The sequence below is a fragment of the Aquarana catesbeiana genome, linkage group LG07 (genome assembly GCF_042186555.1).
Source record: "Aquarana catesbeiana isolate 2022-GZ linkage group LG07, ASM4218655v1, whole genome shotgun sequence".
Lineage (NCBI taxonomy): Eukaryota > Metazoa > Chordata > Amphibia > Anura > Ranidae > Aquarana > Aquarana catesbeiana.
The window spans coordinates 57,119,267-57,131,745 of record NC_133330.1 but is presented as its reverse complement, the minus strand read 5'-3'; positions in this window follow the sequence as shown (position 1 = coordinate 57,131,745).

The window sequence follows — 12,479 nt, the reverse complement described above, 5'->3', positions numbered from 1 at the left end:
GTACCCCATACTCATTCACATAGGGTGGGGGGCTGGGATCTGGGAGCCCCCTTGTTAAAGAGGGCTTCCAGATTCTGATAAGCCCCCCGCCCGCAGACCCCGACAACCAACAGCTAGGGTTGTCAGGAAGAGAAGAGGCCCCTGTCCTCATCAACATGGGGACAAGGTACTTTGGGGCCACCCTGCCCCAAAGCACCCCCCCATGTTGAGGGCATCTGGCCTGGTACAGTTCAGGAGAGGGGGGGCCACTAGCTTGTCTCCATCCCCTTTCCTGACCTGCCAGGCTGTGTACTCGGATAAGGGTCTGGTATGGATTTTAGGGAGGACCCCCACACTGTTTTTTTGGCATTTTTTTTTTTTTTAAATCCGTACCAGACTGAAAGGCCTGGTATGCTTTTGGAGGGGGAACAAATGCCATTTTTTTTTACATTTGGCGTGGCGTTCCCCTTCAAGATCATCAGAGCACAAGTCGCATGCCAAAGTTGGATTAGTCAAGACGGCGACTTCAGTGATATTCAATGGGCTGAAGTAGGATAAAAAAATAAGTGAATGAAGCAGCGCTAGCGACAATGACAAAAGATCTATATACATATATATGTGTTACCGCTGCTGTAAGAAAGTACTGGTACTTTAAAAATTAAAAAACAAACACATACAGCGCTGGTGAAAAATGTGCTAAACCATACACAACCTATATATAAAATGCTCTGTGCAATACTGGTACACTTAAATCCATAAATGATATGGGTGGTGTATAATAATATAAATATAAAAGATGTACTATACCATACACAACCTATATACAAAGTGCCCTGTGCAATACTAGTACACTCAATACCATAAATGACATGGGTGGTGTATAATAATATACACTAGGTGCAATACACAATCAAGTTATTAATCTCATACATAAAGTGCAAATTGCAATGAATCCGCAATCGGTATTACCCAATTGCTGGTGAGGAGCTCCTGCACTAGAGGCATCACTCTGTAACATCTATGATGACTGACTGACAGCGCAGGCTGAGGAGACGCTGCTTGCTTCTAGTGAGACTAATAAGGAGAGCCTGTTTAGTTACCCAGCCGGTATTCTTTTGGGACTAATTATTAGCACTATATTTTATTTCATTAGCACATAATTTTATTATCTCACCAGCAATTGGGTAATACCGATTGCAGATTCATTGCAATTTGCACTTTATGTATGAGATTAATAACTTGATTGTGTATTGCACCTAGTGTATATTATTATACACCACCCATGTCATTTATGGTTTTGAGTGTACTAGTATTGCACAGGACACTTTGTATATAGGTTGTGTATGGTATAGTACATATTTTATATTTGTATTATTATACACCACCCATATCATTTATGGATTTAAGTGTACCAGTATTGCACAGAGCACTTTATATATAGGTTGTGTATGGTTTAGCACATTTTTCACCAGCGCTGTATGTGTTTGTTTTTTAATTTTTGAAGTAGGATCAAAGTCGGACCAAAGTAGTGCAGGGAGCATTTTCAAAGTCAGACCGACTTGTGTCTGACCAGTTAAGACGGCTACCATAGGGAAACATTGATTTTCACACGTCATGCGACATGAGCTCCCAATGTCGGAGCGTTTGTCGTGCCAGTGTGAACCCGGCCTCAAGCAGCCAGGTTGTCACATTCATTGAACACATTCTAAAAGAGTTGCTTCCACTCTGTGGAGGGGTCATATATTGTGCCAATGAGTAGTCTTAGAACCACCTCAGGCAAATTAACCCATGTCAGCTTCTTCCCAAGAAGAGGTGAATGAACATGTGATTCCTACTTTGTTCAGACAGACTGTGAGTAAGATGATGGTGACCAAGTTGTCACAATTAAGCATATGGTCAAGACACTCTAAAGGAATTGCTGAATTCATCTTCTGCAAGGGCCATCTATTCTGGCAATGTCCAGTCTTCTATTTAGGGCATTCTCAAGCCAATCAATCCTCTTCAGTCTCTTCTGAACAGGAAGATGAGGACGACCTTTATCCAGATTGGTAAGGTTGGTGAAAGGCCTATAAAATAGAAGTGAAGCCTTGGAAGTATTTTAAGTACCTCCAGAGGACTGCTTGACAATTCCCTTATGTTGGATGGATCAAGTGCTCGTTCTACAAGGTTGGAACATGCTGTCACAGCAGGATCTCAAAGTTATGTCTTTTTGAACTGAAAAATGTCCTAGGGTTGGGATCACCCCTCTAATCAGTGTGTCCCTTGTGGGATTGACCAGATACATGACCTTATCATCAGAAGATTTGATGGCCTTCAAGAACAAATGCAATCACTGCTTTTTTCTTGATCGTAGAAGGTCAAGCCTAAATTTAATATTGGTCAGTTTGGCTTCCTGCCTCAAGATGAATGTCTGCTGAGTTAAAGGAGACCGAAAAGCTCAAGAGTCAGTTTCCACACTCACTCTTACTCCAGAGAGGTTAGCTTCTGCATTTCTGTCTGGGAGTTCAGGAAAAACTGGGAAACCAATGCATAAGCCAAGAAGTCAGTAAAGTGTTCCATGTCAGGATGCTTTCTGATATTTTGGGATTGTGCCACTCATACATGCCTTATGGGCACTTTGTGGCTCCTCTGTTGACATAGGTACGGCTCTGGTGATTGACACGTGGTCCCTTAGGGCAAACATTTTAGGCCATATTTGGAGATCTTTCATTCTTCACGTCTCAGATTGAGCCACAGAAATCGCTCCAGCAGCTCAGGTAGGTTCAGTTTAACTCTTGCTCCCGTTCAAGTCGGGTTTCTGGACCAGTGGCCTAAACTTGTGGTTGAAGAAACTAAATCGTCTGCAATGTCATTCCCTTCTGACGACCGAGTGGCTGGTGGTACAGTCAGACACCAGCAAAGTATGAGGGGAGCCCTACTTCAAGAACATGGGGGCTCAGGGCCAATGATCTTTTTCAAGGGTCCAAAATGGTGTCCAACGTCCTGGAGTTGAGAGCAGCATTTCAGGCTCTTAGCCTTCAGTCACCTCATCCGGGATAAGCCTGTCCTGGTGAAGTTGGACAGTGCAACCACTGTGGCCTACATCTGGAAACAAGGCTCAGTCTCTCCCTCCTGAAGGAGGTTTCTCTGATTCTAGAATCTACCCAAGTCAATCCTATGTGACTGGTCAGAGGAATCTTCAGGCAAACTATCTGTCCAGGACAAGTCTGGACGACAATGAATGGTCCAGACTACTGCGAGTCTTTTTCGAGAACTAACAGAGCTTGGTGTTTTTCTTCCAGAGGTAGACCTGCTCACATCCCCAGTCAAAACCAAATTGCTGAAGTTCTATTCCAGGGCCCCGAATCTGCAGGCAATAAGGGTGGAGGTGCTGACCACAGAGTGGATTTCCAAGACACCTTAAGCCTTTCTGCTGGTCCTTCTGATTCTCAACTGCCAGCTGAGGCTGCGGCAGGGGAAGGTGACAGTTCTGGTGAAAATCCCAGATTGGCCGAAGGGGCCTTGGTACCCTCTGCTCATCCTTATGAGTGCCAAGGATTGACTCCCTCTGCCTGTAAGATCAAATCTTCTACAAAGTCCCATTCAGCCAGCATCCAACAGGCTCAGGCTGATGACCTGGGTCTGGAGAGGCAGAGGCTAATGGATTTTGAATGCTCTGTGAAGATTGTGAATACTCTTACGAAAACAAGAAAGGACATCCCTAACCGTGCCTATAGTAGAATATGGCATACATTCCCAACATTATTGCTGATGAAGATTTTACGCCGGACTCTGCAGAAGTCTGTTCTGAAATGTCTGCAGGCGTGGCTTGATTTAGGTCTGTGCGTAAGTGTGCTATAGGCACACATTTCGGCTATTCCTGCCTTCACCGGCATCCTACACTATATAATACTGTTTTTCAAGATGCAATTTGGTTGAAACCTCAAATTGTTGTTTCCGAAATGGGATCTCCCATTGCTGTTGGACGTTATTGCATCAGATGCCTTCAATCACCCTGTGGTACCTCTCACTGAAAACTGCTTTACTGGTGGCAATAACATCAGCCAGAAGAGAGTCAGCATTGGTGGCCTTGGGGTTTAAAGAACCCATACTCGCGTACTTCCCAGATGGGTGAATTTTGTGCCTGAACTGATCTTCAGAGTCCATATCACACAAGAGATTGTTCTCCTACGTTCCTTTTGGGGGTACTCAAGAAATTAGCCCATCGATGTGGGCCAAGCTTTAAAATGTTTAATCAAGGCGACTTCTGCCATCAGGAAGTCAGAGCATCTGTTTGTGATTCCAGGTGGAACACATAATGATTTTACAGCTTCCAGCAAGATTATTGCTTCTTGGTTGGTAAAGCCTACAAGCTGAAAGGGTTGGCTGTGCCAGGAGAATCACGGCACTCTTCACTAGAAGGGTCTCGACTAGGGATGAGCCGAACACCCCCCTGTGCGGTTCGCATCCAGAACAGGCAAAAAATTTGTTCGAACATGCCAACACCATTAAAGTCTATGGGACACAAACATGAATAATCAAAAGTGCTAATTTTAAAGGCTTATATGCAAGTTATTGTCATAAAAAGTGTTTGGGGACCTGGGTCCTGCACCAGGGGACATGTATCAAGGCAAAAAGAAGTTTTAAAAATGGCCGTTTTTTTGGGAGCAGTGATTTTAATAATGCTTAAAGTAGCGCTATTATCACTACTAACTACTGTAAAACTACTATCGCTAGCGCCGGCTTTAATGAATTGTCGATTTTAAGGGGAACCCCACGCCAAAATAAAAAAAAAAAAATGGCGTGGTGTCTACCCAAAAATCCATACCAGACCCTTATCCAAGCATGCAACCAGGCAGGCCGCAGAAAAAGAGGGGGGGGCGAGAGAGCGCCCCCCCTCCTGAACCGTACCAGGCCACATGCCCTCAACATTAGGAGGGTGCACCTTGTCCCCATGTTGATGGGGAGAAGGGCCTCATTCCCACAACCCTTGCCCGGTGGTTGTGGGGGTCTGCGGGTGGGGGGCTTATCAGAATCTGGAAGCCCCCTTTAACAAGGGGACCCCCCAGATCCCCCTGTGTGAATTGGTTATGGGGTACAAATGTACCCCTACCATTTCACAAAAACAGTGTCAAAAAGGTTAAAAAACACAAGAGATGGTTTTTGACAAGTCCTCTATTAATTTCTTCTTCTTTCATCTTCTTTCTTCTGGTCTTCCTTCGATGTTCTTCTTCTTCCTCCATCTTCTTCTTCTCCATCTTCTTCTTCCTTCTCTCGTCTCGCCCTGCATCTTCCTCCGGCTTCTCCACTCTGTCCGCATGATCTGCCTCAGTGGGAGTCTTCCGCCATGTGACGCTTCGGTTCTTCTGACACTTTTTATATAACGGAGGGCGGGGTCACCAGGTGGCTCTGAACCACAGGGACTTCACGGGGACTTCCCTGTGGCTTTTCCCATGTTGTCAGAGGGGGCAGGGTCACCCGTTTACGTAACTGGGTGACCCCACCCCCTTCTGACAACACAGGGAAATCCACAGGGAAGTCCCCTGCGTCAAAGGAGGGTGGTGTCACTTGGCGAAGTGTCAGAAGAACCGAAGTGTCACACGGCGAAAGACTCCCACTGAGGCGGATCATGTGGACAGAGCGGAGAAGAAGCTGGAGGAAGATGCGGGACGAGAAGAACGGAGGAAGAAGATGGAGAAGAAGAAGATGGAGGAAGAAGAAGAACACCGAAGGAAGACCAGAAGAAAGAAGATGGAGAAGAAGAAGATGGAGGAAGAAGAACACCGAAGGAAGACCAGAAGAAAGAAGATGGAAGAAGAAGCGGAAAGAAGAAGAAATTAATAAAGGACTTGTCAAAAACCGTCTCTTGTGTTTTTTAACCTTTTTGACACTTTTTTTGTGAAATGGTAGGGGTACATTTGTACCCCATTACCAATTCACACAGGGGGATCTGGGGGTCCCCTTGTTAAAGGGGGCTTCCAGATTCCAATAAGCCCCCCACCCGCAGACCCCCACAACCACCGGGCAAGGGTTGTGGGGATGAGGCCCTTCTCCCCATCAACATGGGGACAAGGTGCTTTGGAGGGCTACCCCAAAGCACCCTCCCAATGTTGAGGGCATGTGGCCTGGTACGGTTCAGGAGGGGGGGCACTCTCTCGTCCCCCCCTCTTTTCCTGCGGCCTGCCAGGTTGCATGCTCGGGTAAGGGTCTGGTATGGAATTTAGGGGGAGCCCCCATTGATACATGTCCCCTGGGGCAGGACCCAGGTCCCCAAACACATTTTATGACAATACCATGCATATAAACCTTTAAAATTAGCACTTTTGATTTCTCCCATAGACTTTTAAAGGGTGTTCCGAGGCTTTCGAATTTGCTGCGAACACCCCAAATTGTTCGCTGTTTGGCGAACGGGCAAACAGCCAATGTTCGAGTCGAACTCATGTTCGTCCCGAACATAAAGCCCATCCCTAGTCTCGACCTTGAGAGTGGCAGCAGGCCGAGTGTCTGAAACTATCTGCAAGGCAGCTACGTGGGCACCAAAATATTCATATTCATGGCTTAATGAGAGTTGAGTTTGGCAGAGGCAACCTGGCTTCTGTTTATTTAGTCAGAATTGAGGAGTGTGTAGCATTATCCCTCCCCTGTTTTGGCTAGTTAGTTCCCAGCTGTGCTGACATGGAGCCGTCAGGAAAACGGAAAATTTAATTCAAATACTTACCGTAATTTTCCATTCCTGACAAGCTCCACGGCAGCACAGATCCCACCAAGCTTGGTAGGACTAGTTACAGAACGCCAAAGCTGTAGGTGTGCTCAAATTTATATGAGTTAGGTCCTGGAGGCATGGGGGGGGAGTCTATACCCAGCTGTGCTGCGATGGAGCTCGTCAGGAAAGGAAATTTACAGGACGTTTTTGAATTCAATTTTCTTTTTTTTTCGAAGTACTATTTACATGTATTAATTAAATCTATAACTGTATTCGTTAACACAGTTTTTCTTGATTAAAAACCAATCGGCAGAGCAACACACTCAGATACTTCCAATCACTCAGCCTTTTGTTATTTTTATAGTGTTGTGTCAAACGACTAGAAATCTGCCTATTATAATGGTGCTGCCAGCCCTACAAAGCTCTTTCTGAAGGAAATATGAATAAAATGACCGTGAAAAGCTGACTCATTATATCTGCTCTGATTCCTCTTATTATTCAGTTTCTGCATCCAGGAGAACAAGTAACCCGTGAATTCACCCAAAATGTTCCTCTGCCCTAGTTAGGACTTTCTGTTAAGTGTGCTCAGGTGCTCTGAAGAGGCAGCATTCATAATTCAAGTGAATTATATGGAAAAAATGTTCATTGTGCATTTCCTTATTCAAGATTTTAATATCTGTAATATATTTTTTGGGGGAGAAGACTTTAAAGTTATTCTCTTGTAATGCATTAACAGTTTTGAGTCTTAACAAAATTTAACTTCCTGACTTCCCTATTTATTTTTTTATATTTCGGTACTTTGCTCCCACTGTCTCCCTCTTTGGGTTTGATAAGTCATTCTCAGCAAGGCTTTTGTGCAGTGCTAAGGTTGCTCCATAAGTTGCTAATAGTTAATGATGCCTTCAAAGTTCCAGGATCCAGTGGCGGAACTACCGCCATAGCGACCCACGCATGCGCTATGGGGCCTGAAGCCGTGTAGGGCCCGGCAGAGGCGGCTCTCTAATTCGGCAATTAGGCTAGTTGAAGAGCCGCCTCTGCTGAAAAATGTCACCACAGGCACGGCGTTAAGCTCCGACCAGCAGCGGGTTGCCTGTGAGCTCCAAGCACGACCAAGCAGTGGAGAGAGGGGTCGGAGCATAGCCGTCTTGGGGAGGGGCCAGCGCTGTGTTGTTTTAAGGAGGAGAAGGGGGAGGAGATTCCAGCAGCCTGAGCAGTGAGCACAATTCCCTCTGCTCGGGAGACACAGATCACGCCCCCCCCCCCAGCCGTCACCCCCCACCACCACTGGAGTGCTCAGCGGTGCGGCGGTTTCCGCACACCCCGGAGGAGGCATCCGGCTGACGAGGAGAGGAAGGCACCGCGGAGGAGGCCTCACGAGCGCTGTATGGAGCCGATCCGACGGAAGGGAAGGTAGGAGAGAAGAAGTGTCTGGGATGCCCCTCTCTGGGGCTGTCAATCAGTGGGGGGGGTTATCAGGGGCTCCAGCTGCAGGGAGAGGCAAAGTTACCACCATGCCACAACCTTTTCTGCAGCCAGCGACCAACAACATTTTTTTTTATGAGAGAGAGACACCCCCCATCCATGTTCCTGCAGCATCCCTCAGCCACTGGTCTTTATATACACCCCTGCCCCCATCCCCCCACTCCATTCTTCCTGATCATATGTCACTAACAGTAAGGACAGCTCAGTCCTGTGCCAGTGTCCCAGTGTGTCCACCTGTGATTGGCAGCCCCTGACCCCTCCCTCCACCCTGCCCTTACCCCTGCCAATGCAGGGCTCCACTGAGGGGGGAGTTGGGAGGTCCCAGTCCAGGGCTGATCCTCTGCCATGGTGGGCCGGGTGCTCCGTATCCTGAGCTGGCACTGCCTGCTGATTGGCTTCTCCACTGCTACCTCCCTCACTGACACCAGCACCGAGATAGAGAGCACCAACACCGGCACTGAGATAGAGAACACTGACACCAGCACTGAGATAGAGAACACTGACACCAGCACCGAGATAGAGAGCACTGACACCAGCACTGAGATAGAGAGCACTGACACCAGCACCGAGATAGAGAGCACTGACACCAGCACTGAGATAGAGAGCCCTGACACCAGCACCGAGATAGAGAGCACTGACATCAGCACCGAGATAGAGAGCACTGACACCAGCACCGAGATAGAGAGCACTGACATCAGCACCAGGATAGAGAGCACTGACACCAGCACCAGGATAGAGAGCACTGACACCAGCACTGAGATAGAGAGCACTGACACCAGCACTGAGATAGAGAGCACTGACACCAGCACCGAGATAGAGAGCACTGACATCAGCACCAGGATAGAGAGCACTGACACCAGCATCGAGATAGAGAGCACTGACACCAGCACCAGGATAGAGAGCACTGACACCAGCACTGAGATAGAGAGCACTGACACCAGCACCGAGATAGAGAGCACTGACACCAGCACTGAGATAGAGAGCACTGACACCAGCACCGAGATAGAGAGCACTGACACCAGCACCGAGATAGAGAGCACTGAGATAGAGAGCACTGACACCAGCACCGAGATAGAGAGCACTGACATCAGCACCAGGATAGAGAGCACTGACATCAGCACCGAGATAGAGAGCACTGACACCAGCACCAGGATAGAGAGCACTGACACCAGCACCAGGATAGAGAGCACTGACACCAGCACCGAGATAGAGAGCACTGACACCAGCACCGAGATAGAGAGCTCTGACACCAGCACCAGGATAGAGAGCACTGACACCAGCACAGGGGCGGATCCGGGGGGGCAACAGGGCAATTGCCCCCCCCCCGAAATAATAGCACACACACTCTGAATGTAATTGTCTCCTGCGCTCCGCTGCCGGCCCAAGTCTCTCTCTCACAGGTGCCGATTAGCGGCGCCGAGAGAGAGACTCGCGTGTGGTACGTACAGGCGGTGGTCACTGACACTGAAGGAAGGATAGGTGGGTGGAGCCTCTTCCTTGCTCTGCACTCATTGCTAGACGCCAGGCGGCCCTGGCGTTAGCAACGAGTGACGTCACGGTCAGTCACACTCACACTGCAGTGGGTGAGTGAGTCACGGCGTCACATCGGAGGTCGGACTCGAGTCTCTCAGAGCCGACCGACGTGACAGTGTGACACAGCCTGGAGCGGCGCTGCCCCTGTTACAATACATACAGTATACACTTCTCTGCCAGCCCTGCATCCCTGCAGTAACTTCCGCCCTCAGTGGGCAGGCAGCAGAGAGATTACATTATCTGTCTGCTGCCTGACTCAGTCTGGGAGTCTGGGACACAACAAGAGACAACCAAAACACCTCAACAGGCAAGTGACAATCCACAAGATGTGGCAGGTAACGTGGCAAGTGACAATCCGCAAGGTGTGGCAGGTGACGTGGCATGTGACAATTCACAAGGTGTGGCAGGTGACGTGGCAATCCGCAAGGTGTGGCAGGTGACGTGGCAAGTGACAATTCACAAGGTGTGGCAGGTGACGTAGCAAGTGGCAATCCGCAAGGTGTGGCAGGCGACGTGGCAAGTGACAATCTGCATCTGGTGGCAGGCAAGTGACAATCCACAAGGTGTGGCAGGTGACATGGCAAGTGACAATCTGCATCTGGTGGCAGGCAAGTGACAATCCGCAACGTGTGGCAGGTGACGTGGCAAGTGACACACTCAGGGCTCCCACTGATTCTGCATTATGGTGAGTTGAACTATTTCATTTTATATTACAATGCAATTATAGAAAATAATGCGCGTCAATCATCTTAACACTGTAACAACCATGGTGCTGGGATGATTGAAGCGCCAACACCAGCCGTTTCCCCGATAAATTGCCCACAAAAATAAACGGATTTTCTGGCAGTGCCCCTCCTGAGACAAGACTCTGGATCCGCCCATGGATCCGCCCATGCACCAGCACCAGGATAGAGAGCACTGACACCAGCACTGAGATAGAGAGCACTGACACCAGCACTGAGATAGAGGGCACTGACACCAGCACTGAGATAGAGAGCACTGACACCAGCACTGAGATAAAGAGCACTGACACCAGCACCAGGATAGAGAGCACTGACACCAGCACTGAGATAGAGAGCACTGACACCAGCACTGAGATAGAGAGCACTGACACCAGCACTGAGATAAAGAGCACTGACACCAGCACTGAGATAGAGAGCACTGACACCAGCACTGAGATAGAGAGCACTGATACCAGCACAGAGATAGAGAGCACTAACACCAGCACTGAGATAGAGAGCACTGACACCAACACTGAGATAAAAGAGCACTGACACCAGCACTGAGATAAAAGAGCACTGACACCAGCACTGAGATAAGAGAGCACTGACACCAGCACTGAGATAAGAGCACTGACACCAGCACTGAGATAAGAGAGCACTGACACCAGCACTGAGATAAGAGCACTGACACCAGCACTGAGATAAGAGAGCACTGACACCAGCACTGAGATAAGAGCACTGACACCAGCACTGAGATAAGAGAGCACTGACACCAGCACAGAGATAAGAGCACTGACACCAGCACTGAGATAAGAGAGCACTGACACCAGCACTGAGATAAGGGAACACTGACACCAGCACTGAGATAAGGGAACACTGACACCAGCACTGAGATAAGAGCACTGACACCAGCACTGAGATAAGGGAACACTGACACCAGCACTGAGATAAGAGCACTGACAGCAGCACTTTAAAGCTCTTAATATATGTGAGTGTGGTAATCTGTTTTTCAATTGCATTCGTTCATTTTTTTTTTTTTGAGGGGGGGGGGCCCCATACAACATTTTGCTATGGGGCCCTGTGATTTCTAGTTACGCCCCTGCCAGGGTCAATGTAATTTAGCAGAGCCAGTTGCATGACACCAATTCTTTCTTTTAGACTATATTTAAAAGTGGCATTCTATCCACTGCCCACCAATGTAAATGGTATTCATCCTACTGGCCACCAATGTAAGTGGAATTCTACTCAATTGCCTAAAATGTATTGGTTTTAGTAGAAGTTCCCTGAGACCTTAAAATTATTTCAAGGGATAAAAAGTTTGAGAAAGGCTGGGTTAGCTAATCCTTCACAGAAGGTAGACCAATAGACCACCCAAGCCTCACATGATGATCCATTACCGATAGGGATGAGCTTCGTGTTCGAGTCGAACCCATGTTCGACTCGAACATCGGCTGTTCGCCTGTTCGCCGAATTGCGAACGATATGGGCCGTTCGCGCTAAATTCGTGTGGCACGTCACGGCCCATAATTCACTGCGGCATCGCAGTGCATTGCTGGCTGATGATTGGCCAAGCATGCACTATGACCCGCATGCTTGGCCAATCACAGCGCCGTCAGTAGAGAGAGCTGTAATTGGCCAAAGCCAGGGTGGCTTTGGCCAATTATGGCTCAGGGGATTTAGTACACACCCCACACTATATAAGGCCGCCTGCACGGCGGCCCTGTGTAGTGTGTGTTCCGGTGTGCTGAGAGATAGAGAGAGAGAGAGACAGTGTCATTTGATTTGAGTTAGATAGATTAGGCAGAACAGTCAGTCAGTTAGCTGCACTTACAGTGTATTGTGTATATATATGCATCCCAGGTGTTGCATATATATATATACACTGTATTCAGTTTAGCTAGATCCGTTCCTGTTATCTTCTATCTAGACTATTTACATTTAATGCAGTGCGTCCTGCTCACAGTGTTCAGCTAGATCCGTTCCTGCTATTTACATTTAGTGCAGTGCGTCCTGCTCACAGTGTTCAGCTAGATCCGTTCCTGTTATCTTCTAGACTATTTACATTTAGTGCAGTGCGTCCT